This window comes from Corvus kubaryi, unplaced genomic scaffold, assembly GCF_017639235.1.
Source record: "Corvus kubaryi isolate FWS band 111438036 unplaced genomic scaffold, C.kubaryi_AGA036_p1.0 37357, whole genome shotgun sequence".
In the NCBI taxonomy this organism is placed as follows: domain Eukaryota; kingdom Metazoa; phylum Chordata; class Aves; order Passeriformes; family Corvidae; genus Corvus; species Corvus kubaryi.
In genome coordinates, this window is record NW_024581117.1 from 1,008,674 (window position 1) to 1,034,062 (window position 25,389).

Below are 25,389 nucleotides of genomic sequence, written 5' to 3' on the forward strand. Positions count from 1 at the left end.
GCTTACATTCTTGTTCTTGCAGTGCTGGTGAACTACTCCCAGTACCTGCAGAGAATATTTTCCTTAACTTCAGGAGCTTGTGAAACCTAGAAAGCAAGGACATTGATGGATGAAGGTCTTTTGGAGGCTTGACATTCAGTTTGTGAGAAGAAGTGGATAATGCAAGCAGACTGCTGCAAAGAAGGGCATGGGAAGAACCTCCTAGTTTCAGTGCCAAGAGTTATTTTAGAGTTAGAAAGTTCATTCCAGAATCCTAATCAGGGGTGAGAGTAGAAAATAATTGAAATGAGACCTTGTCAATTTTACCTGATACCTTTTTCTGGTCAAAACATGTAAAAATAATTTTTCATAAGTTAATTTTTTCTGCTTTCTTTGACTAATGTTATACAGATGTGCAGTTTTTGAGCAAAATGGAGCTCATAATTAGATAGATATAGAATTACATAATTGCTTTTATTCCAATGTTGTGGTTTTTTTCAGACAACAAGGACCCTGTTAAATTTTCATTTTTAGAAGCAAAATGTTTCCAGAAAGATTAAGGGAAATGCTTTTCGCTTCAATTCTTATTTGGAGAATAAAATAGGGTAAAGGTGACATTTGTAATTGGAATCTTTGCCAAGAACTTCCTTGGTCTTGTCACAGAAGAAATTATCGTGTCATGTCAGCCAGAGTACTGTGTACCATACCTTTATGTGTAGAAATTAGCCAGTTTCAGAGAGATGGTGTGATGTGAGGAACACTTGTATGAGTTCTGCCCAAGGTGAATGCTTAAATATTTTTTGAATAGAACATGGTGGTCATGTCTGGGTGTAAAGAAAGTACAGGAGAATACAGTTAATATCAGAAAATTAATTTTTCAGGCACTGTCACAGAATGATAGAATGCTAGAATCATAGAATAGCTTGGGTTGGAAGGGACCTTTAAGGGTCATGTAGTCCAAGGTCCCCTACAATGAGCAGGGAAGTGTTCAACCAGACCAAGTTGCTCAGAGCCCTGTCCAATATGACCTTGAATGTTTCCAAGGACAGAAATCTACCACCTCTCTGGGTAGGCTGTTCCACTGTTTTACCATACACAAAATAAAACATTTCTTCCTTATATCTAGGCTCAATCCACTCAATACCCTTTGTTGTATTGCTACAGACACTACTGAAATGTCTGTCCCCATTTTTCTTACAGGCCTCCTTTAGGTACTGGAAGGCTGCTGTAAGATCTCCCCAGAGAATTCTCTTCTCCAAGCTCCCCCTTGAATTCTCTTCATGGCCTCCTCTGGACTCACTCCAAGAAGTTCATGTCCTTCCTTATGTTGAGGGCACCAGGGCTGGATGCAACACTCCTGTAGAGATCTCACCAGAGTGGAGCAGAGGAGGAGAATCATCTCCGCCGTGGCACTCCTTTGGATGCAGCCCAGGGTTCTGGGCTGTGAGTGCACATGGCTGGGTCATGTCCAGCCTCTCACCCACCAGCACCCCCAAGTCCTTCTCCCCAGGGCTGCTCTGTTCATCCCCCAGCCTGTGCTGGTACCAACGGTTGCCATAGGCCAGGTGCAGCACCTTGCACTTGATCTTGCAAAACCTCATGAGGTTCCCATAGACCTAAGTCTCAAGCTTTTCCATGTCCCTCTGGATGGCATTCCACCCCTGAGACATGTCAATCACACCACTCAGCTTGGTATCTTCTGCAAACTTCCTGAGTATGCACTAAATCCTGCTGTCTCTCTAGCTCATCAATCAAGATATTAAACACTATGGGTCCCCATATGAACCCCTAAGAAACTCCATCTGGGCTTTCAGCCATTAACCACTACTCTCCTTTTTGCTTCACTGCCATTTGCACCCATAAGAAAGTCTGTGGGGCTAGATATATAAATCAAATGTTGGATATCATTTATACCATTTCCATATTTTCCTACTGTATGTCCACAAAAGACAGTGTGTTTGGATTTGAATTAGTGGGAACAAAAAACCCCAAAACCTAACAACAACAAAAAAAGGACTGTTGACATAGTACCCTTAAGGGCAGACTGCAGGGAATAAACTATCAGGAGCTAATAAGAAGGGTGGTTGCCTTGTAGAAAATGAATATATGAAATTTATCCTGAACTTGGCAGGTACGTAATTATACATGGATATAAACCAATTCCACATGATTTGCTGCTGACATGGTAAGTTACTACATGTCAGATCAGATCTGACAATAATTGGTTTTTTGGACTTCAACATGGTAAGCAGTTTCAGAATTTTTTTTCATCACTTGTTTACAAGACATAAGCTGAAAATAATGCTCTTTTTAAATGTCTTTTTGAAAGCCATGATCAATAGTTGTAAAACGTATAGTAAATAGGAGATAATTATTATTCTTTAGAGAATGGGGCTGCTAAGTAATGAGATAGGGAGCTTGTAACCACCTTGACAAGTCATCCTTAACCATGTTAATTAATAGGGCGAATGCTGTGCCCATACAGATGAGAGACTCTGATATCCTAATGCTAAGAAGAAAGCATCAACTTAAGAAGTGACCTTTCTATCTTTGCATATGTATGCGGAGTCCTAAGTGATGTAAGAGCAAGATCCTGATAGTTATTAACCTTTGATCCAGGTGGAACCAACATAAACTATGAACTTAAAAACAGATTTAACCAAAGAACACCTGTGCACATAGAATAATGAAAAACTTTTAAACTCTTTTTCTCAAAAAAATGCTTCTTAAAGTACTTTTTCTTTTCCCTGAAAGGTGAAGATTACCTTTATCTATCTACTTGCTTCCTCTGTGAATTTCAAACATCAGCAAAGAAAAGATGGTTCTTTGCTTTGGCCACTTATCTAGTGAAGAGTACTGCAGCACAGAGAAATGTATTCACAACTATTTTAATCTTAAATAATGTTCTCTAGTAGGCTGACCTTCTTTGGATATCTTTTCAAAGAACACTCTTCCAGAGATCCTATCTGCAGGATGGAACTTCAAGAGTGACCAAGAAACCTGTGAAGGTTGGGCTGTCACATCTTTCTATCAACCAACAGGATAACCGGTGAAATCCAAAGATCAGAGATAGTGGTGAGAACAGGTGAAAGTTTTACTGTATGGCAAGGAGAAAAAAGGAAGAAATAATCAACACAAATCAGATCTCTGATGTTCTCTGGAGGAATAGTCAGACATGGATTCTTTTGCAGCCCATCACTTGTTCCCAACACTGGGCCTCAAACATGGGCCTTTCATGCAGGCACAAACACCCATGTGCAACCCTCCGTGCCCTAAAACCTTCAGTGACTCCCACTGTAGGTAGGTATTTATAGAGATATATACATTCTGGACCAAGACATACATGTACACATGTTTATCACTTGTTTTAAGGGAAAAACAACACTCAGGTAAATGGGCCTAAAAGCAAATCTTTAAATGTAGGTTTCAAAGTTCAGACCTAAAGTTAGGGTCAACTGGGCTATTAGATTCACTTTCCTTTTTTGTAATTCAAAGATGAACTCCCATTAAAAACAGACACCATCTTCTTGCTGTTAAGTAACTGTTATGGGGAGAAATAAGGTAGAATTGGGTTGTGAGCTGTAAAACCTGCCTGCAGAGGCAGATGGCAGCACAAAGGAGCATATGGTGGCACAGAGAGACTTGTCTCCTCTGGACCCTGGGGGAGGAGGTGTCACAGGGCAGAGCCCTATGGAGAGGAGCCTGCTGGGAGCTGATGGACGGGTGGACAGTGAGTGACCACCCCATAGAAAGAAGTGTGTTGCTGATGTGGTAACACGGGATAGGTCACACCCTATAAGGAAATACTGTGCCTTAGAAAAGTGTATAAAACCAGCTAATTCCTTTGAATAAACGATTCAGATTCCCTGCTGGTCTGGGTCCATGATTCAATCGCTGACAAACGGTGTCCCTGTGTGAGGAATTTATTATACACCTAACTGTGCGTCCATCAGTGAGCCCATGGGATTTGAAGTGATGCTGAAAGTAGCAGGAAAGCTGGCCAGCAATTAATCCCTGCAAGTTGTAGGTGAGCTACAGGGAATGATGGGGGATGGTTGTATCCCCAGAACAGAACACCACAGAGATGTTAAAATGGATTTTAAAGAAACACAGCAGGAAAGTTCAGTCTACAGATTTGAATAGACTCTTGTTCTGGACAAAGAACTGTGACTCAACTTTAGAGAGTACCAGTATTTTTGATCCTCAGACATGGGACGCTTTAGATGCATTGTGGGACCGAGTTACATGTGGTGACACAGTGCTGACAGCGCTTTTGTGTCCGTGGAGGGCTGTGTGTAAGGAGCTCATGGCACATGTGGCACCCAGAGACCAGACAAAGAAAGCTGCTTGTGTCACTGCAGCAGCTGTGCCGAGCCCTTCTGCACCGGCAGCGAGCGACCGTAAGTCTGTTGGGTTTGTAAGAAAAGAACCAGAAAATGGCCCCTCGTCCCTTGACCCATTTGACCCTGGAGGGGAACCAGATGGTATCGTAGAAGAGCTCGCGCTGCCCTGCGCCATGCGGCATGAGCTGGAGCCAGGTCTTGGCGAGTGGCTGGAGCCGGGGGGTTCTGTCCTGGTAGCATGTTTCCTCTCTGTTTGCCCGCTGCGAGAGTGCAGCAGCAGTGGGCGAGCATGCGGGGCTACGGTGGTGTGGCGCTAGCGAGAGCACTGCCCTGGTGAGCACATGGTGGAGCCAGAAAGCGGTGGTGAGCACATGGCAGAGCTGTGGCCGCACCTGGCGGCCGCCCCCATGCCATGGGCGGGCGAGATCAGCGGCGCTGGGAGCTGGCGGGGCCATGGCTCTGCTCAGCACATGGCAGGGGCCGTGAGTGGCTCTCTGCATGTGAGAGTAAGGAGAGGGGCTGGCAGACCTCTGCCGGCCCCTGGACCCTCTACAGCCAGGCTCCTGTTCCCTGCGGACCCTCGGAAGCTGATCCTGTGCTGAAGAAAAGGACTGAGTGGACCGATGGCCCCTTCCTTGGGGGAGGGGGGGCTACAGCATTTGCACCAGCTTGTGCAGAAGTGGCTGCGGACTAAGTATGTTGTTCCTGCAGCTGGTCCGTAGAACTCTTCTGTTTTCATTATTCAAAATGTTGCCACAATTCTAGACCCTATCTCAAAGATTGCTTTTTTACCACACCACCTTGTGACCCCCCTGCATTGTTCTGTTTTCTTTTTGTGATGGATAATAATTATAATTTGTAAGCTATTTTTTTAAGCAAGAATTAGGCTTGTTACTTTTTGAAACCTTTTGAAACCACTTAGAGAGTTAATGTTATTATAATTGTAATTTTCCAAGGCCTGGTTTTATGTATATTCTGTAAAACGGTGAAGTATTTAAGCATTTGATGATATTAACTTGCTTATTTTTACTCAGGGCGCACTTGTTGTTGTATTAGATGTATTATTTTACTGTGTATAGTAAGAAAACTGCATGTTATGTTCCACATTTTCCTGAATTTATTAAGTTGAAAGATGTTCGTGTTACATACTGTTAGAACAGAAAATGGGGGGTGCAGGGTGGGTTGTGCCCCCTGTGAAAGACTGCAAAGAAGTTTATATGTTCTTAATTTTTTAATTGCATTCAGAATGGTCACAAGATATTAATAGAATTTTTAGGCAATTTTGTAAGTATTTTAGAGAAACGCTCCCAATCAAAGCTTAAGGCTCTGGCCAAGCCCTAACCCTGGCTGACTAGGGAATTATACCATCAGACTCAGGTGTTTCTGCTCTAAAAGTGTAATCAAGTCACTTGGACTTGCTAATTTGATCTTAGAAAAGCTGGACCCTCTTTCAAAATAAACTTGAAAGTCTTGCCTAAGAAAGACTTTCTAAGTCCTCACTGTGAAACAGGACCTCCCAGCCACTGCAGAGTCTGAGTGATGGTAAAAGTTTAAGACAACTTTAAGTTGTTTCTCAAAGTTCTATCTGTTTAATCACTGTCTTATTCTTATTTGTATAAAAGAGAAAAGGGGGAATTATGGGGAATTACAAGGTAGAATTGGGTTGTGAGCTGTAAAACCTGCCTGCAGAGGCAGATGGCAGCACAAAGGAGCACATGGTGGCACAGAGAGACTTGTCTCCTCCGGACCCTGGGGGAGGAGGTGTCACAGGGCAGAGCCCTACGGAGAGGAGCCTGCCGGGAGCTGACGGATGGGTGAACAGCGAGTGATCATCCATAGGAGGACACTGAGAAAGTGTGTTGCTGATGTGGCAACACCCTATAAGGAAATACTGTGCCTTAGAAAAGTGTATAAAACCAACTCACTCCTTTGAATAAATGATTCAGATTCCCTGCCGGTCTGGGTCCGTGCCTCAATCGCTGACAACTGTAAATCCAAATATTGGAAAATTTCTGATGTATTGAGAAATGGGATCTTGTTTTGTATCCTCAAAATAGCAGTGAATCTCCAACTGCTTTCAGGTTGCCATCTCATTCGGCAAATTTGCTTTCAGTTTCTGTGCAATTTATATGGTGAAGTATACGAGTAGAATGCTTTGCAAACACTTGATCACATCTTGCATCAGAAAAGTGAGTGGTGAAATTAAAATTTTGCTGCCATAGTCAGAGGAAGAGGTGTTTTCCATTCTTCTTGCCATAAAGAGATATTGTTGAGGTAGGGAGCTGCAAAACACGCTGGTGTGTCTGTATGGGTGTTGGGCTGACCTGTGAGTCAGAAAATTTGTGGGAGGACTTGGGGCAGGTAAATTTTTACTCACTTCCATTCCTGCTTCCCTGGAAACTTGATGGCAGTCCTCTCACTCACTGATGAACTGTGCAGTCCTGGAGTGCAAGGGGCCTCCGTGTAGCCTTCCAGGCTTGTAAGAGGTGTTTCTTTGTGTACTGCCTGCTTCCTTGCCCACTCCCTGTACAGAACTGATGGACCCTTCTGAGGTGATACCACGTATTTGGCTCTTAGACTTGGCTATGAAGAGGAAGGAGCAGTGACTTGGGCTCCAACTAGCATGTTCTGTGGAGTAGAGGTGCAAGGTGTGTTCTTCCAGCTTGTCTGATAGTAAACGCTGGGCAACTGAAAATATTTTTTTCGTCCTGAACCTCCTGTCTGATTCTCATTTTAACTGTTGAGCTCTGCATCTGTCAGAACAAGCACTGAAGCAAGCTCAACTGAAGCAAGTAAGGATGCAGCCATGAAGCTTTTAGTACAGTGCTTGTGCCTGACTTATGTTGTTTAGCTAATTGAAGAAATGCTCTGGGATGTAGGACAGAACTGTGACCTGACTATTGCTGCGTAACATCTCTATTTGGAGATTGACAGATGCCTCCTTGGTATGGCAGAACTGGCTCCACAGATTGCTGATTGTGCTCCCTGGACTACAGTGCAGGAAGCATTGTTATATCTCATCAGTCAGTAGCCTTTAATTACTCTTTTTTCTCTTGTGCCTGTTCAACTCCAGCTGACATGCGGGGACTCTACATGCTAAATCCTGGTCCCTAGTATCAGTTTATGAAACTAGAGATATTTTTATTTACTTATCATTAAAAAGAATCATTGCAGTGTTTTAAGACTTTTGTTTTGTATGCTATTATTTCTAGGTATGTGAGTGATAGCTACATGGAAAATATAATTGTTTTCTACCTGTGCTCAAAGCAAAAACTGACTGATGTAGACTAGTTCCATCTTTGTATTTTTCAATCTGTATCTTTACGTGGGTAGAACTGGCTTATGGTTAAAGGACTGGTTTGAGAATCAGTGTTTAAATATCCACTTGAGCTTCATATTTCCCATGTAATCTTAAGCAATTTGCACAGTAAGTTGCAGAAACAGCAGATGTAGAAGAGCTGAACTTTGAAGTTCCTATCATGAAGGTCTGCAGTGAAGCACTAAAGCTCTCTGTAGAAAAATGCCAAGTGTATTAGGCATACTCCAATGGATTTTGAAATAACCTGCTAAGCAAATCCAGAGCTGTTGGCATTTTTCTGACTGAAGACAGCCAACAGGAAAAGTGTGGAGCAAGGGAGTGTTATAGATCTTTATCTATTCCACATCAAGAACCTGAAATCCTTTTCATGTTCAAACTTGCATTCAAAAACCCAATGGTCTGAAAAGAGGGGATATGTTCTTTTCTATTATATGATAGGCTTGCATTACAGAGCTCAGGAAATTAGTTATTTTCCAGATATGGGATTTAAAGCCTCTCTAGAGAGAGAGTGCAATAGCCCCAGATGCTGTCCGCATCACTTGCTGAAGATAAGGAACTGTGCTCAAAGTGCAAAAGGGGGACTTTCTGTGAAAGAGGGACCTGGCTTTCAGCAAAAGACGAAAATTATGTGTTTGTATGCTGACACTGTTTTGCAAGTGATTTTATATTACCTTTAAATGCAGTGCTCCTCACTATTAGAAATTGAGCATCATCAACACTTTCCATTGCCACCCTTTCACTGATCTGTTTCTAAAGGAAGACATAGCTGGTAAGGGGTTTGTCCCTGACATGTCAAGGGTTCAGCAAATGCAGATTTGAGCCTCACATCTCATTTATGAATAAGGATGATTCTTGAGTGTGAAATAAATTCAGAACTGTCCTCACCTGTGAGACATGCAGACTTACAGATTGGATAAATGTGCTGCGGAGATTTCAATGTTGAAAAGAAGGGGACTGTTCAACTTAGCTGAAAAAAACTTTGAGGATTATCTTGCTTCTAGATACTTAATTGCTGCCAAAATTGTTCTTTTAAGTTCTCAGCTACCTGATGGATATTATCCTCTAGATTATGAATAACAAAAAAACATAGAACATGAACACAAATATATCTATGATTAAAATATATTTTTTAAAACTTATACTTCACATGTGTATGTACTTATCAAGAGGTTAGAACTGGCAGAAAAATTTGTGCTCAAGATCCATTTTTGGCTTTAAACAATGATTTATTTATTGTAGTGACAGTAGCAAAAATACAGCCTCACTGGGTAAAGAGGTCATCATGTTAATATCATCACTGTCATCATCAATAATAAAAACAATAAAGTGTTACTGCATTAGCACAACCTTAAATACTCTCTATATTTTCCTTGCATTAAAATAGCTAATAAAAGTCAAGATCCTGATTTTATTGCAGTCTGCCTTGCTAATGCTCCTACACTGTGTACCTAAAGTAGGTATTGTACTATTTGTTACTTATTAGGTCCTAAGAGGAATTTGCATTTTTCAAGAGCAAACCTCAAAGCACCATATAATAATTAGCTCCCTGTAATTGATTTTGAAATATATTGAAAACATAAACCCTTCACCTTGTGTTCATTTGATAGTCTTTTGCCCTGAATGATGCTTGCTGGTACTGGCAGCTGCCCAAGTACATTTGCATTTATTGTGGCATCAGTTAGTGTGGTATCCTTTATAATATTAATCCCTTTTGCACTATATGCAATAATAAAAATTGGAATCACAAGAATGTTGTTATACATAAAGTATCACTAACCAGCCCGAGCAGTGGTATAAACTGGATGGGTATTTTATTTGTTCAGTTTGAATTTTATTCAGAAAGGTTGAAGTGCCCCCTCAGTCAGTTTGAAGATGACATCATGTTGGTCAGGAGTGTTGATCTTCTGGAGGGTAGGAAGGCTCTGCAGAGGGATCTGGACAGGCTGGATTGATGGGCTGAGACCAATTAGATGAGGTTCAACAAAGCCAAGTGCCAGGTCCTGCTCCTGGGTTGCAACAACCCCAAGCAGCTTTACAGGCTGGGAGCAGAGTGGCAGGAAAGTTTTTTGTGGAAAAGGATCAGGCGATTCTGGTCAACAGCAGCTGAACAAGAGCCAGGTGTGCCCAGGTGGTCTGGAAGGCCAATGTCATCCTGTATCAGCAATAGTGTGGCCAGCAAGACCAGGGCAGTGATTGTCTCTCTGTACTCAGCACTGGTGAGGCCACTCCTTGAGTGCTGCGTCCAGTTCTAGGCCCCTCACTACAAGAAAGACATTGAGGTGCTGGAGCATGTCCAGAGAAGGGAGAGAGAACTGGGGAAGAGTCTAGGGGGTAAGTCTTATGAGGAGCAGCTGAGGAAGTTGGGGTTGTTTAGCCCAGAGAAAAGGAGGCTCAGGGGAGACCTCATCACTGTATAACCACCTGAAAGAACAGTGTAGCCAGGTGAGGGTCAGTCTCTTCTCACAGGCAACCAATGACAGGACAAAAGGATACAGTCTAAACCTGCACCAGGGGAGGTTCAGGTTGGACTTTGGGAATATTTTTTCTCAGAAAGGGTGAGTGGGCATTGGAACAGGCTGCCCAGGGATGTGGTGGAATCACAATCTCTGAAGGTGTTTAAGGAAAGACTGGATGGGGCACTTAGTACCATTGTCTAGCTGACAAGGTGGTGTTTGGTCAAAGGTTAGACCCTATGATCTCAGAGGTCTTTTCCAGCTTAACTCATTCTGTGATTCTGTGATCTCTGACAATGGGCTCAGCTGTAGCAAACTTCAAAATTAACTTGCTTTTGGGTCATTTACACCTTCATTATTGTTTCCTCATGCTCTTTTGCTTAAGCGCTAGGTGCAGCTGAAAGCAAATGGAATGACCTTTGAAGCAGTACAGCTGCAGAGTTAGTAATATTCCAGCAATCTTCTGTTTCATTCAAAGATCAGTAAGTTGCTGACTTCAACAGCAGTTACTCTCTTCTAAAAAAGGAAATTTTAAATTTCCCTTCTTTAATTTTTTGGCTTTTAATATATACTTAAAATGCAATGTTTTGTTTATAACAAGGTCTTAGGGAGCTCAAGGGTATCTCAAAATACCACTAAAAATATAGAAGTTCTAAGTAATTAAACCAAAACACAATTAACATTTTTTCTCAGGTACACTGAGTCACATCCTGTTCAGACTATCTGAGTTAACAATGTTTTGATGAAAATTAATCAAGACAAATAAATAAAACACACTAATTCATGAAACCACAAAATCATATACCATCAAGGAGTCTGGGTTTCCTCTTTTTCAGTTTCATTTGTTAATTACAGTGTATGGACTGCCATATGAGCAAAACAATTTCTGAAAGATATAGATACATAAAAACATAATTTTGTTGCTATCCTAGAGCTGTGCAAAGTCAGTCAGAACGTAACTTGCCAACATCCACAGGGGGAGGTTAGGATGTTCCCAAGTTGTTAAGACTCAGTGGGTTAATGCATCCACGCAAAAGTTGCTATCTCTGCTGACAAAAATTTTACTGCCTTTTTTTCATATTTTGAAGTAATATTCTTAAACCAATGGCTTATTTTTTTTCCCAAAGAGAAGCTAAACATGGAATGGCAAAGACGAGAGGGAAAGCTAGGACTACTTCAGTTTTCCTGGAAGTGCTTGAAACAATCTATAAGAGAGAAGAGACTAAGCTTACATTAATTTTTTTTCTTCAGTTGTATGAATAAATCCAAGTGCTAGCTGAAAAACCTTTTATTCTGACAAACTGAAAGAGTCACGAACTGATTACAGTGAGTACTTTCACCCTGAAATAGCAACACTATCTTCTAAAGTTTTTCCTACTTGTCACATAATGACTTGTCTTTTTAAGACCCATAGGCTAAATTCATGGATCAGAACTACTTTGGAAGTGAATAGCAGATACTTAACAAAAGCCTTGGTTATTATTGGAGACAAGCTGTAGTGGTCTTCTAGTGTATGTTTGGAGTGCAAATAGGCATTCCTACTATGCGGACTATTATCCTGTCATCTTTTTCCCATGGATAATAAACTGTATCTTAAAGGAAGAGCCTACATTAAAGAATTATTTTTTTTCCTCGTGGCCAGCAGAATCAGCATTGTTCTGTTTTATGCAGTCTTACGAAATTTATAGTTTTCATAGAAACCAACATTTCTGAGGTACTTGAGAAAGGAAAATCAGATATTTAATCATGTTTTCTGAACACTGTTAGGAGTTCAACTGGATCTAGGTTTGGCTGGCATGAAGTAAAATCTGCATACCAGGTCTGTAAATTACATAATTATATCCATTTAGTTCTCAGTAATGTTGCAAGTATGACCTTTTTTCCCTCACACTGAGATGCCTGCTACAACTGAAGAACTTAAGAGACCTATTGTTCCAAAGGTCAAGTAAATCTACAGGTAATATTTAGTTCTCTGCAAAACCTGGATTAGCAGAAGTAGAGAAAATGAACAGCAAGAAGTCTTGGGCTTGTTTTCGGAATGTTTAAAAATGTTTGTGCTTCTTTTCTCCATTGTTTGGAATAGTCCACATATGAGTTTATTATTAAAAAAATCTGTGGGTCATTACTAAGCAAGGGACAGAATTAATATACCAGTGTGGAAGATAAAATATATTTAAAGAAACAATTGCCTTTTTCCTAAACCCCCACCATACTGGTCTTTGTTTTGGGTTAGGCAATTCTAAAATTCAATTAGAATATTTATGGGCCTCCAGAATTAGTAGCTCAGTTCCTTTCCATTTCAAAAAAGATTTGTAAAGATACTTTTTCTGATTAAAAGGGAGATGTTTAAACATTATAGGAAAGACTGTCTTCGAATATTTTTTCAAACACATTGAAAATGTTAGGCATGTGGGGTTTTTTTGGAGGGGGGTATTTGTTTGTTTCTTTATTTGTTTATTTGTTGTTTTTCTTAATTAATCCTCTCTGATTTTGAAATTCAGTAGATGTTTGTATGATACTCATATAACATTTTGTCTCCTCAGTGGCTGGTAGACACTCGATGTCTATGCTGTACAAAAACTACTTATCACATCTGAATGTCAGTCCCTCTGACAAACAGTTAGTTTTGCTGTCTAAAATGAAAGATATACCTTGGTTTTGCACAACAAGAATTTCCTCTTTCCTTGAGCATGATCTAACACGGTAGGTATATGCTTCTCTAAAAGTTGAGATGGCACAAGAGTCTCTATCTAAGCATTTTTTTTGAAATATGTAGAGACTTTGTATTTCTTAGAATGGAGTTTCAACAAGAAAAGGAGCTGATTTATGTGCCTTTTCTTATATTACCTTTTGTACAAGTTGACAAAGTATAGGTTTTCAAAACTCAGAAGCAAATTCTTCAGTATGTAATACTGTATGACTCAGAAAAACTTCTGTGTATTTGCAAAAACAAAAATCCAAGATTGCACATTTGTTTCTGTGTGGTCAGAAGTTGAATTCTGACCTTTCAGAAGACAGGAATGCTTACTATGTCTTTAGGCAAAGAGAACTTTTCCCAGGGATTGGGATAGGGAGAATCATAGAATCATGGCATGGTTTGGGTTTCAAGGGACTTTAAAGATCATCTAGTTCCAATCTCAGTGCCATGGACACAGACATCTTTTACTAGAGCAGGTTTCTCAGTGCCCCCAAGCCTGACCTGGAACATTTCCAGGGATAGGGCATCCACAGCTTTTCCAGGTAACCACTTCCATTGCCTCGCCACTCTCACAATAAAGAATTGCTTTCTGATTTCTAACCTAAACCTATTATTTTTCTGTTTGAATCCATTCCCTCTTGTCCTGTCACTACAGGCTCTTGTGAGCCTGCATCTTTCTCTGCATCTTTCTTGTAGGCTCCCTTCAGGTACTGGAAGGCCACAATTAGGTCACCCCAAAATCTTCTCTTAAAGGATGACCAATCCCAATTGTCTCAGACTTTCCTCATAGGAGAGGTGCTCCATCCCTCTAATCAACTTGGTTGCCCTCCTCTGGACTCACTCCTACAGGTCCCTGTCCTTCCTGTGCTGGGACCCCAGAGCTGGATGCAGTGTTCCAGGTGGGGTCTCACCAGAGCAGAGCAGAGGGGCAGAATCCCCTCCCTCCCCTGCTGCCCACGCTGCTTTGGATGCAGCCCAGGACATGTTTGGCTCTCTGGGCTGTGAGTGCCCATGGCTGGGTCATGTCCAGCCTCTCACCCACCAGCACCCCCAAGTCCTTCTCCCCAGGGCTGCTCTCCATCTGTTCATCCCCAGCCTGTGCTAGTACTGGATGTTGTTCTGACCCAGGTGCAGCACCTTGAACTTGGTCTTATTAAACCCCATGAGATTCCCATAGACCTGTTTGTCAAGCTTTCCACGTCCCTCTGGATGGCATCCCATCCTTCAGGTGTGTCAACTGCATCACTCATCTTGGTGTTTTCTGAAGAGCTGTTGAGGGTGCACTTGATCCTGATGTCTGTGTCATTTCTGGAGATATTGAGTAACACTGGTTCCAGTACAGGCCCCTGAGGGACACCACTTGTCATTGATGTCCATTGGGACTCTTAGCCATTGACACTACCCTCTGGACACAACTGTACAACCAATTCCTTTTCCATCAGTATACCCATCAAATTCACCTCTCCCCAGTTTAGAGAGAAGGCTGTTGTGGGGAATTGTGACAAAGTCGTTACAGAAGTCCAGATAAATGATATCTGTAGCCCTTTTCTTGTCTGCTGACATAGTCACCACATCAGTGTAGCTAGTATATGTATGTTTTCTTGTTTGACTCTGTAAGTAAGCAAGGCCAGAAGGGCTTGCTTACTTACACTGCTGTGCATAATCTTTATAGCAGTATTTAGACAACTACAACAGGGAACATGGTAAAATAACCTAGGAAATGAAATGTTGGCAATCTGATTATTCTTTCATTCTAGGCCGAGTAAAGTTTATGATGGTAAACATATTTAGTAGAGAAAAATCACTCAGTCTAAAATAATTTCTTTTAAAGGAGAGCTTCAGCCTAAATTGTTGAAAACATTAGTGTACAGCTTACTTGAAAAAATGTATTTTAAAATAGAGACATTAAAATTATGTAGAGTAACTGACTAAGTGAAAACTTTGGATTTTTTACTGTGTTGCTGGCCAGAAGGTTGACATAACAGAACATGTATAATGAAAGAATGCAGCAAAGGATCACAAGAAGGTGTGTGTTTAGGACAAGAAAATGGAAATCAATGTTTGTACATTTATATTGCAGGCATTTTGACTTGTTTATCTGCTTTATTATTTACTGTGATGGACCGTAGGATAGTAGAGCCCTTGTATTGAAACCTGACCTTTAACAAAGTGGTAGAAATATGACTTTGGTAGAAACAGCTAAACAAATAAATAGAGAAATGTACATACCCTTGTGCCCATTGCTCTCAATACTGCTGGAATGCAATTACAGCCACACTGGAGTGCGAGACAAGAAGCATCTCTCCATAACAACAGAAAAGAGCTCTTGTAGGGGAAATTGCAGGCTGCTTGATATAAAAAAAAAAAGAAAAGAAAAGAAAAGAAAAAGGGAGACCAGATGGTTATTATAGTTCCGCTGAGCCTACAGATACTTAACACTCTCAGCAATGTATTTGGACTATGGGTATACACAACATCTTTTAGCTCCTGGTGTATCATCTGGTAGTATGTGCCAGGCATACCTGCACCAGGTGGCCTCCAAGCTGTCACCAAATTGTTCCTTACAGTTGTCTTCCTTTTCCAGTCAATCTTCTTATTAACAAGAAACAAACAAACAAACAAACAAAGAAATTCCAAGTACTCATGGAGGTTAGTGTCTATGTAATGTCTCAATTTTTTTTTTTCAACTTTAAAATTTTGTCCACTGTTTGATTTTCTAGAACCTAGCTGCACATTTTTATAATAGAGAAGAGACAACTTTTTATACAGTATTTAGCTAGCTAGAAATGCCATTAAATAACTGGCCTTCTCAGAACTCATAAATTTCCCATACTTACTGATATACTAATAAAATGGCAGTGTTTAAAATAAATTATGATCATTATTTATTGTACGTCTCAAAAAATCTCTCAAAAATGTGTTTTTATCAAAACCAGCAATTTTGCAGACTTTGCAAAGTTTTGTTTTAATTTTATGATTAGAAAAACTGTTCAACTGGAGGAAAGCAGTTTGAAATGCCAGAATCCCTCACCAGATTTCTGAAGTGAGTCCCAGCCCTTCAGAGGTGTTTGACATGTTCTGGTTCTGAAGGTACATATTCTCACAGTCTGGGGACGAAAGGGATTCATCATTTCCATGAAAATATCTCAGAAAAAATTTTCAAAATGCTTTCTGAGACAGAAGTCACTTATTTACACTTCAGTGTTTTAATGGTATCCACAAATAAAAAGTCTCCTACTTCAAAAGAAAGAGTGTAGGCTAACAAGGTTCTGTAGAGTTTCAAGTGGATGGGACATAAGAAATGGTATCTCTGAAAGCAGTGATACAGCAGGGAAGAAAGCAAAAAATACTTTAATGTTTGACATATAAAAACATATTGTCTTTCTTTAGCCAAGCATTTTTCTGCATATTCAGTTCTTGAAACACTATCAAACCAGGGCTTCATCTTTTAAAACCACAATATGATGTAGCACTAGTGGAGAGAGTATTTTATAGCATAATTGCATGAAAATACACTAAAATGAGATTGAATTTAAGATTTAATGTCTGTAAGAATTTGAAAATGTGTAGATAATTTGTTAAATGTCTTATTTCTTTTTGTCATTTTTGTCAGCAGATGATTCTTTGCTTGCTCTATAACTCTTCTTTCAGACTGTAACAGAAGTGGTGCATTGGCATGGGGCTAAAATGGAACGCTTGGGCAAAGTCAGCTTATTGCAATATACTTTGAACATCAGGATCAACTGTCACATTCACATTCCTGGTCAATCCTCAGAATTTAACAGAATACTTCAGATTCCCCATGTTTGTACACTAATATTGACATAAGATTTCTTAAGAAACTCTGGCTATTACATTTTGTATCTGATTTCCCAGGCAGAGCTGCAGCCTGAAATTTTGGTTCTGTTTAGATTCATCAGTGTAGCTTATTGATGGCTGCTAGTTATGCATTCAGTACATTTAAATTTAGTTTAATTGCAGGGAATCTGTATTTTCCTTATATCATACTTCTACAGTACTAGTGAGAAAGGGATGTTTCTGGAATTGCTGAAGAACATCCCTATTTGTATACACATAGGTGAACCTTGCATCAGACTTAACATGCAAGCTGTAAGGATTTCTTTCACTATGCTTTGAGAGGCTGAGGACTGAGAATCAACTTTTAAATTTTTTTTTCTTTAATTGAGAAAGCATTAAAATAAAAAACAAAATCCAAACCAAGACCCAAAACCACAACTCAGCACAATGATGTATCAGACTAACTTTTAAATTTAGTTATTAATTTGTTTACTTGTTTTAAATAAAGGGGCATGTCTACCTGTGCTTGGATGGGTGCATGTTGAATATGACATACCAAGAGAACATCCTGCAAGTTGGTACCATTTGTGCATGACAAATTATGTACCAGTTGGCTTTTTTTGTGGAAGACGTGGCTTCATTAAAGGAGCTAGTGTGCATTTATCTGGAACAAAACAGCCATGTGGCTTTCAGCTCTGGGTGTTACCATGCTGGTGTTTGCCTGTACCTGTGTACCTGTACCTACATGAAACACAAACATATGAAGAAAACTTTCAGTCCTGTTCTTGAGAGACACTTAATGAATGCCCCCCTCATATTTACATGAGCCCTAAGGCAAGGGACATGACTGTTCCTGAGGGATATTTCAGTCTGGTTCGAGCCAATTATTTTTTCAAATTGCTTTCTGTCAGTTTTTATGATGTCTGCATTTTCTGTGATTCAGAAACTATCCAGGCTCACAATATATAAACTATTCACTGCATTCCTTCATGAAAGAAAAAACCATAGGACTGAAAACAAATGATTTATAAAATGGATTTAAAAAAAAATTAAATATCTGGAATCAGACCCACTTATTCTCCCAGAAAAATGATTTCATAATAGCCCCTAGGCTTAACTTCAAGTATGATTCAAATGTTTTAATACAAAAAACATTAAAATATTCTTATGTGACAGAACAGAGACACTTGGGCATGTCTGCTAATTGAGATTTCATCATATAGTTTGCTATGTATAAAGTGAGACAGTAACTTTGTTGTAGAAATCCTGAGAATATGTAGGATTTAATTAATAAACTTTTGTCCTTTCAATAAAATATTTTTCCTCTCGCATTTTTTAGCTAAACCCCCTCCCTCTGTATGTATATGCAAGTGGGGATTTTTATGACATTATTTTTTATTAAGACCTCTTATGTAGCATTGCTTTAATTATATAAAATAATCATGTCTAAAGAACATATTTATCTGTGTGCAGTTTCTAAAATACGTCTCTAAGATTAGCTGGTTTTCCCACCTGCTGTTCAAGTGACTGCAAAAGATCAAGAGCTATGTAATCTGGAGAGTTCATGGAAATGAAGGAAAAAATTCTGAAAAGGGCAAACACAATCTGCTTAAACGCGTACTTCACTTTCTGTTTCTAAAATTAGATAGACACAGTAAAAGAAAAAAAAAGGGGAAAAAATTGGCAAAGGATCTGGCCAAAAGTGAATAAAAAAAGCCAGCAAGAGAAATCTCTCTACTGTCATACCTGTTGCTTTAACTCTGATACTCTCATTATAGAGTTAGTTGAGCCCCTTTCCAAAGTATTGAAGGTAACATTCATTAGAAGTTTCAAAGCCACAGGCATCTGGCACCATGTTCTGAATTGCAGTGGTATAAACTGAGCAAAACTTTGTTGGCTATAAAGACTCTGTTCTTCTGGAATAAATCTCTACAATACATCTGAAAATGTAACATTATAAAACATTACGGAATCAATTTCTTGTCCCTAAATGATGAGCTTTCACAGTGGAAAGATTTTAATTTGATGTTGTTAAACTGAATCGGGATTGAAGTGGTTTATTTATTTATTAATGACATGTAATTAACTGGCAATCGATGAGCTATAGAGATATCAGTGTCAGTGATGCAAATCATAAACCATACATTGTGACCCCTTCAGAAAATGCTGATAAACATCCCCAGTCTCTGAGCACCCCTCTGTCACTAATCCCAGGAAGTGCAATACCCTGCAGCCCCTCTGGAGAAGCCCCCAGGTGATGGAGGCTCGCCCCTCCTGAGATCCTCGGCTGCAGACCCCCCTGGGGTGGAGCTGACCTGAGAGCTCCCAGCCAGCACCCCAGCACGGGTCCTTCTTCCTGCCCCAGCACCTGGACCAGGCAGACAGGAGGAGGGGCTGCTCATGGCACCCCTGGGAGGGCAGAGGCCAGGACACCCCTGGGTGACTTGTGTGGTGTCAAACTGAGCTCTGATGGCATCTGCTCCTGCAGCACCATCCCTGCTGCCACTGCTGCCCTCATGCTTCTCCTAGACCTCTCTTTAGGCTCACTCTTTTACTGCAAAAGGCTCTTTGTAGTTTTTCCACGACCACTTAATATGCTGATTTTTGGCCACTTCAGTTGCCGTGCTTTGGGCAAATACCCTCTCAAATGGTTTCAGGTGCATCATTAATAAACACTGGTATGTGTAGGTTCCAATTTGACCTCACGTTGTTATGCAGCCTAGTTTTCTGGAGGAGGGCCTGAGAAGAACCCTCACAACAGCTAGTTTTGTCTAAGGCAAGTTAGGAAGAGAAAAGTATATGCAATGACTAATTATCTACACTTCAGATTTAAAACTGGTGGAGAAGGATTGCTGTGGTAAAACATAAGATCTCAAAAAAATGAAAAACAGGTAAGAGAAGAAAATCAACCTGACTATACTATGCTTTCAACTGCTCATTTTTATTTCCTAAAGTAGATTAATACCTACCCTTCAGAATGAATTAACTGCTTTCTGATGCCATTCTGTGAAACAGGTCACACAGTGGAGAGTTCTCTTCCTAAAGGCATTATGTTTGAACTTACCTCTGAACAGACATAAAGAAATTCTGTCAGTCAGCCATGTTATGAACTCTTGCTGTTCCGGTTCCTCTTTAATATTCAGGATCTTCTCTGCAGCTCATATCAATGCAAATCCTTCCAGTGACTTTGTTACTCAACAATCTCCTTTTAAACATCCACCAGGGAAGAAAATGTTTGTGTTCTGTTCGTTTGTTTATTTTTAAGTCACACTTTCTTATTTTTTTGTCTTGAAACATATAAAGGAACTTCTTTTCCAGCTTAAGGTATAAGTAATTTGTTCAGTCACATCTTCTTGGTTTTTGTGTGCAGAAGGAAGCAAAGCAATTAACCTCTTTTATTATATTATCAATGTATTTGCATTATCCTTCCTTGGGTAATAGTCCGTATAAATTAATACTGATATTTATTATTCTAATTTAAAGGTTATGGTGTTCTTCTACTTAGAAAATGAAAGTGTTAACTTCTTTCATTCTCTCCTTTACTGGCATAAGGATATCTCAGTGATTAAAGTGACTTTAGGTACAAAGTTAATGTGAGCTTTTAAAACTGTATAAAAATTCCTTTGTAGCTTACTGTGAGACTCAGGTTTGCACAAGAAATATAACTAAAGAATCACTGATAGTGTGAGACAGTGAAATTCTTTAGGTAGCAAGTGTTTCTAGATGGCTTATTTTATAAGATTTGCCAGCCTGTATTCCAAAGGGATGCCATCAAGGTGGAAATGAAAATCACTGAACACTAAGTCACTGAATTTCCCTCAATGTGTCAAAATTACAAAACCAGCTTCTGCTATATGAGTCTGATCTACTGTGAAAATGTACGAATTATTCAGTTGCTCCAGAAATGCCTCATTTATTACCCATGTTGAGAAATTCAAATGGGTGAATCATGAGTTTGACTTCTCCACTTTTCCCTGAATCTGATTACAAGTCTCTCTGTGTCATGTTTTCATGTAGTTTAAAAAGGTATAAGATACATTTCATTTTGAAGTAACTCTAATTCTGCCTGGGTTCCATCAGTTATGCTAGAAAGGGATTCAGGAGGCTCAGAGTATTTTTGGCATACAAGGAAGGAAATCTGATCAGCTGAGAGAGAGTCTGCTCTGGTCAATAGCTCACCACACTGGGTGAGGCAGACTGGTACAGGAAGCATACCCAGACAGCTGTGCTGAAGTGCACAGAATGAGACTCTAAACTTACCATGATTGATTTCTTTTAAAATTTAAAGGTATTAGTTAGGGTCAAGGAACTATGATGTTGAGGGAAAGTTTTTCTTTTCCTTGACTCTACATGTGGCAGCTAGTCAGAATATTCATTGTGATGACCACTACCTATTTGTGTTGTTATTGGTACTTTAGGAAAGAAAAATACAGTAAGGTCAAAGATGAGATCTTGCTTAGTAAGATGCAACATTAAAAAGATCAGTATATGTAGCTAAAATAAATGTACTGAAGATTTTCATTTTTAGAAGCTTGATGATATGTGGTTTGAGCTTTTTAATCTCTGTATTCTAGTTGACAGCGAAAGTAAAAAAAAATTGTGGAAATGGAAATGCAGAGCTTTAAGCAGCCCTCATCAAGTACTGCACTATGAGAATAGATGAGTGTCATATAATTACAGTAAAATACAAAATCAAAAGCAAAACTTGCTTGCTGACATGGTTTATTTGAATGACTATTGCCTGAAGACTACCTACAGGTATGAAAAAGGTTGTTCTGAAGAGTGGAAAACAAGTTAAGTTAAACTGCACATACAAACCACTCTTTGCATCAGGTGTACAGGCATTTGCAAAAGTGACTCCCCTGCAGTTGTCAGCCTACTCAGGATTTTAGATCTTTACTGGAGTAGTCAAAAGGAAAATTGAAGGGAAAGACATTATGCTTTTGTTAAGAAGAAAGTTGATTCTAGAGAAAGTTTGTTTTTTTGAAGAACAGACAAAGAGGAACCAGCAGCTGGTTAGATTAAGAGGGGATTAATTAAAGAATTTGAGAAAAAGGCAATGCTTCCTTACTTTTCACTACAGGTTAGAGTTAGGTTATTAAACACCTCTGTAGAAGATGAGATCTGGGAAAAATATTCATTTCTTTCAGTTGAAAATTGAGCTGTGACTGTCTGAGCCTGTTTAAACACTCCATGAGGATTTTATGATGTAAATTTTAGCAAAGAGAAGGATGAGCCAAGGCTTAGAACTTGCTTATTTTCTCTTCACCTGAGGAGTGAATCCTGTGGAGGAGCACAAGGACAGAAGAAAATTGGAGTGAAGCTTATGGGAAGAAATAGATAGGATTGGGTAGATAGAGGTATACAAGGAAACATCTGAGATCGATCGATCGATGGATTTGTGTGTGTGTGTGTGTGTGTGCCTGTACGTGTACCTTCAAACAGGGACAGTCCTCCATGTTTTGTGTTTATACTTTTGTGGGAAAGGGGGAGAAATTTAAATAAAGTGAAAAATAATAATCCCAGGTCTGCTTGGATATCTGTGAACCACATTTTAATAAAATTTGTGTTCTCTTCTGGTTTTTCTCTCTTGGAAAAGTCCTATCACCCTCTAGAGAAGTAAGGATTTTAGGAGAAGAAAGACAATGTGATGACAACCCATGTTTATTGAGAGATAATTAGATTACTAGATTTTATTCTTTCAGGCTTTTTTTCAAGCATGACATGAAAAGATCAAATTCTTTCTGTATCAGATCATTTCTGTGCTAGGTTTTTAGGAAATGGTTTGAACTGGGGATACTACAGAGATCTTCTCAGAGAGATATTTAGATTTCTGATGCTCTGCTACCTCCTGAGTGCCCACATTACTGCCTAGACTTTGTCTCCTATAAAGCACTATGTGTGCTTGGCCAGATGAGAGACTGTTATAAAGGATGATAAATGCCATTTAGAAAAAGAAGCTTTTCATAATTGAGGGTGGAGGCATGCTGTGCCTCCTTTTGGTAATTCCTATGAGACAGTGAGGCATTTCAGGAGAAGGTGTATAAATATAGAACTGGCCTGGGGCAAGCAGGCGCACGCAAAAACCCACACTATCTCAAAGCTGCCAGACACTGTTAGTGGATCAGCTTTCCCCTGAAAGGAAGGAAAGCCTTAGTCCACAGACTTATGTAAAGCAAAATTAACATTTATGGGGCTGATCCAAAGTCCTTTAAAGCTGAAGAGGATTTTTCATCTGTAGACCTCAGTGAGATACAGATTGGGCTTTCTATATGAGTGTTTAAGCAGTGCTTTTTAACTCATGGAAGTTAAATCCCTAATTAACCCATACCTTTTTTATCCCAATTATTTTATTAGCCACTCACATTCTTGTCCTTTCTTCCCTCATTCACCTTTTTATTTGGGTAATTAAAATTCTGCTTTGGCATTAAAATGAAATTGAGAATGATAAAATTCACTGTAATCAAGACACAGGTTGACAGGTAGGCCAAGACCATACCATCTCTTGTAACATTTGAAGTTTTTTCATGGTGATTTAAGAAAGGCTGTATTCTAATTTGCCCAGGGAGTTGCTGAGATATTAAATAGTATTTAAAAATGCCCAAAAGCTAAACTTCTTACAAATTTTTCTCAGTGTCATGATCCTGTTGACTGATAAAAAATTGTATGTCACAACATAAAACATACTTCAGCTTTTTAGATTTCTTATTCCATCTTATGGAAATATTGCTGTTTCTGAAACCCTTTTTTTGCTTTTGTAAAGCAAAGCTGTCTGCTAGGATATCAGCTCAAGAGCTCTAGGCAGAAAAACTGGGTGAGTAAAAGCTTAACATCGCATGGTATATCAATAGGTCATGGCAAATAGAAATATGGGGCACTTTGCTGCCAAGTGTTATTTATAATTGCTCTGATGGAGGAAATAACACTTCAAATTAATAGAATGAGAGAAACATTGGATATGGGGCAGCTGTTTAATATGTTTCAACTGTAATTTCTTGGCAAAATATACTGAGTGTCATCTGAAAGAACTTTTTACGGCCTGCTACTGAGACTTGTTGGTACATTGGAGCATGAACAATTTAACTTCAACAAATAGAACCCATCTTGCTAACCTCTCCTATGTGCTTTGTGTCAACTCTATGACATGGTGTGTTAGCATGAAGGAATTTTCTGCTTAGAAAAATATACATATAGAGTTGTAACCAGACAGCCAGATTGGAGGAGGGTTACAGAAAACAGCAGGAAAAAAAAAATGCTGCCCAATGACACATTAAGACTCAAGGGCAAAACATTTAACTATGCAAGGTGAAGGAGACCTAATAAGGTAATAGAGTCAAGCATTTTCATAACCCCTTTCTTTTTAACTTTTGCCTCTGCCAGCCATTCACCTGAGTTCTACTGAGAACCCAAATATGCAGTCATCTTTATCTTGTCTTCTAAATCAACAATATATGAGTTTCTTCTTGTTTTCTTTGCAACCAGATGATAATTGTGAGAAAAATCAGTTATTTTTTCTTTCCAACATACACAACAATATGTGTGTCTCAATATTCGACATTTGCTCTTTAAATGTTGTCCTTTTCCCTCATAATTTCTGGATTGTATTTTGCTGTAGTTTCCTGAGGACAATAAATTCTTGAGTAACATATATATGAACAGGACTGACGCAGCTTTACTAGCAGAGATTCAGCAACCTGTCTCATGCCAGCTGCACTGATGTTGCCACCAGCACTGAATAAATGTTGTAGTTTGTGGTTATACTAGAACACAAACTTACTGATCATGCTATGTGTTTTCCCCTCTTTATTTCTCCTGGGCTTGACTTACACAGTTTAAAATGTATTTCTTAGACCGAATTCATTCGGGTATTTCTCTTGAAATAGGAAGCTGGTATTTTCTGCTGGGAGCTATGCTAACTGAAAAAAGTGTTTCTGAAATGTCCTTTAAGCAGGGGGGCTCTGCTGTGAGTTTCCCTTTCCCTTGAAGGAAAAATAGTACATCACAGTATTGCCTCAGGAACAACCTGGAGATTTACTAAATCACAAAGGAAATGCATCAAACTTGTTGGTTTCCCATTTTTTTTCTGACATGTAAGAGAGAGAAAGAGAAAATTCATGTGCCTGTCCTTCACTGGCTGAAAAATAACTTCCTAGTTCTTCTGCCTTAGTGCCTCTGTATAACAAGCTGAAGATTGGGTCGAGGTTTGCCAGTACTTGCTTCAACATACCTGTTCCCTGCTTGCAAATCAGCAGGAGAAAGAGCAGCTGCACAAGCGAAAGATGGGCAAGATTTTTTCTGGTAGTAGAAAATATTGATTTTATGGCTAACTGCCTTCACAGCAACAGTGCTTAGTGCTACTGTGATAGCTCCGTGGAGTGGATTGAGGGCCTGAGTACTGCCTCGTGGGACTCGGAAAGAGTCTGCAGCTATCAATATTTCTTTGAGCCTAAACACACTGTTATTGCTCTGTAGATGCCCCTTGAACTTATTTATATCTCCTCAGGAATTGCCATGAGTGTTTTGACTTCAGGTACAAGTGTCTTTCACAGATGTAAATGATTTGCCTGGAGGCTGAACTCATGCTCTGGCACAAGAAGTATTGACGTAGGAAGGATCAGGGACAGGGCTCTCACCCATGCAGTCCCAGTTTTCCACTCCATGTTTCAGCAGTTAGTCATATAAAAAAAAATAGAAAACAGAAGGAATTTTTATTTTACTTTTTATTTCTATTGCTACCAGCATGCACCCCACATCTAAGAAGGCAAAAGCATGTTTCTACTGGTGAAACTTGAAGAAGCT

At 39.5% G+C, this 25,389-nt stretch overlaps 1 long non-coding RNA gene across 1 annotated transcript in view; it reads right to left on the reverse strand.

Moving 5' to 3' along the window:
• Positions 1-25,389, reverse strand: part of LOC121667243 — a 53,259-nt gene that overhangs the window by 21,367 nt on the left and 6,503 nt on the right. The window contains exon 2 of the long non-coding RNA XR_006016979.1: positions 15,022-15,137. This is a non-coding gene — a long non-coding RNA (uncharacterized LOC121667243). The remainder of the gene's footprint in view (positions 1-15,021; positions 15,138-25,389) is intronic.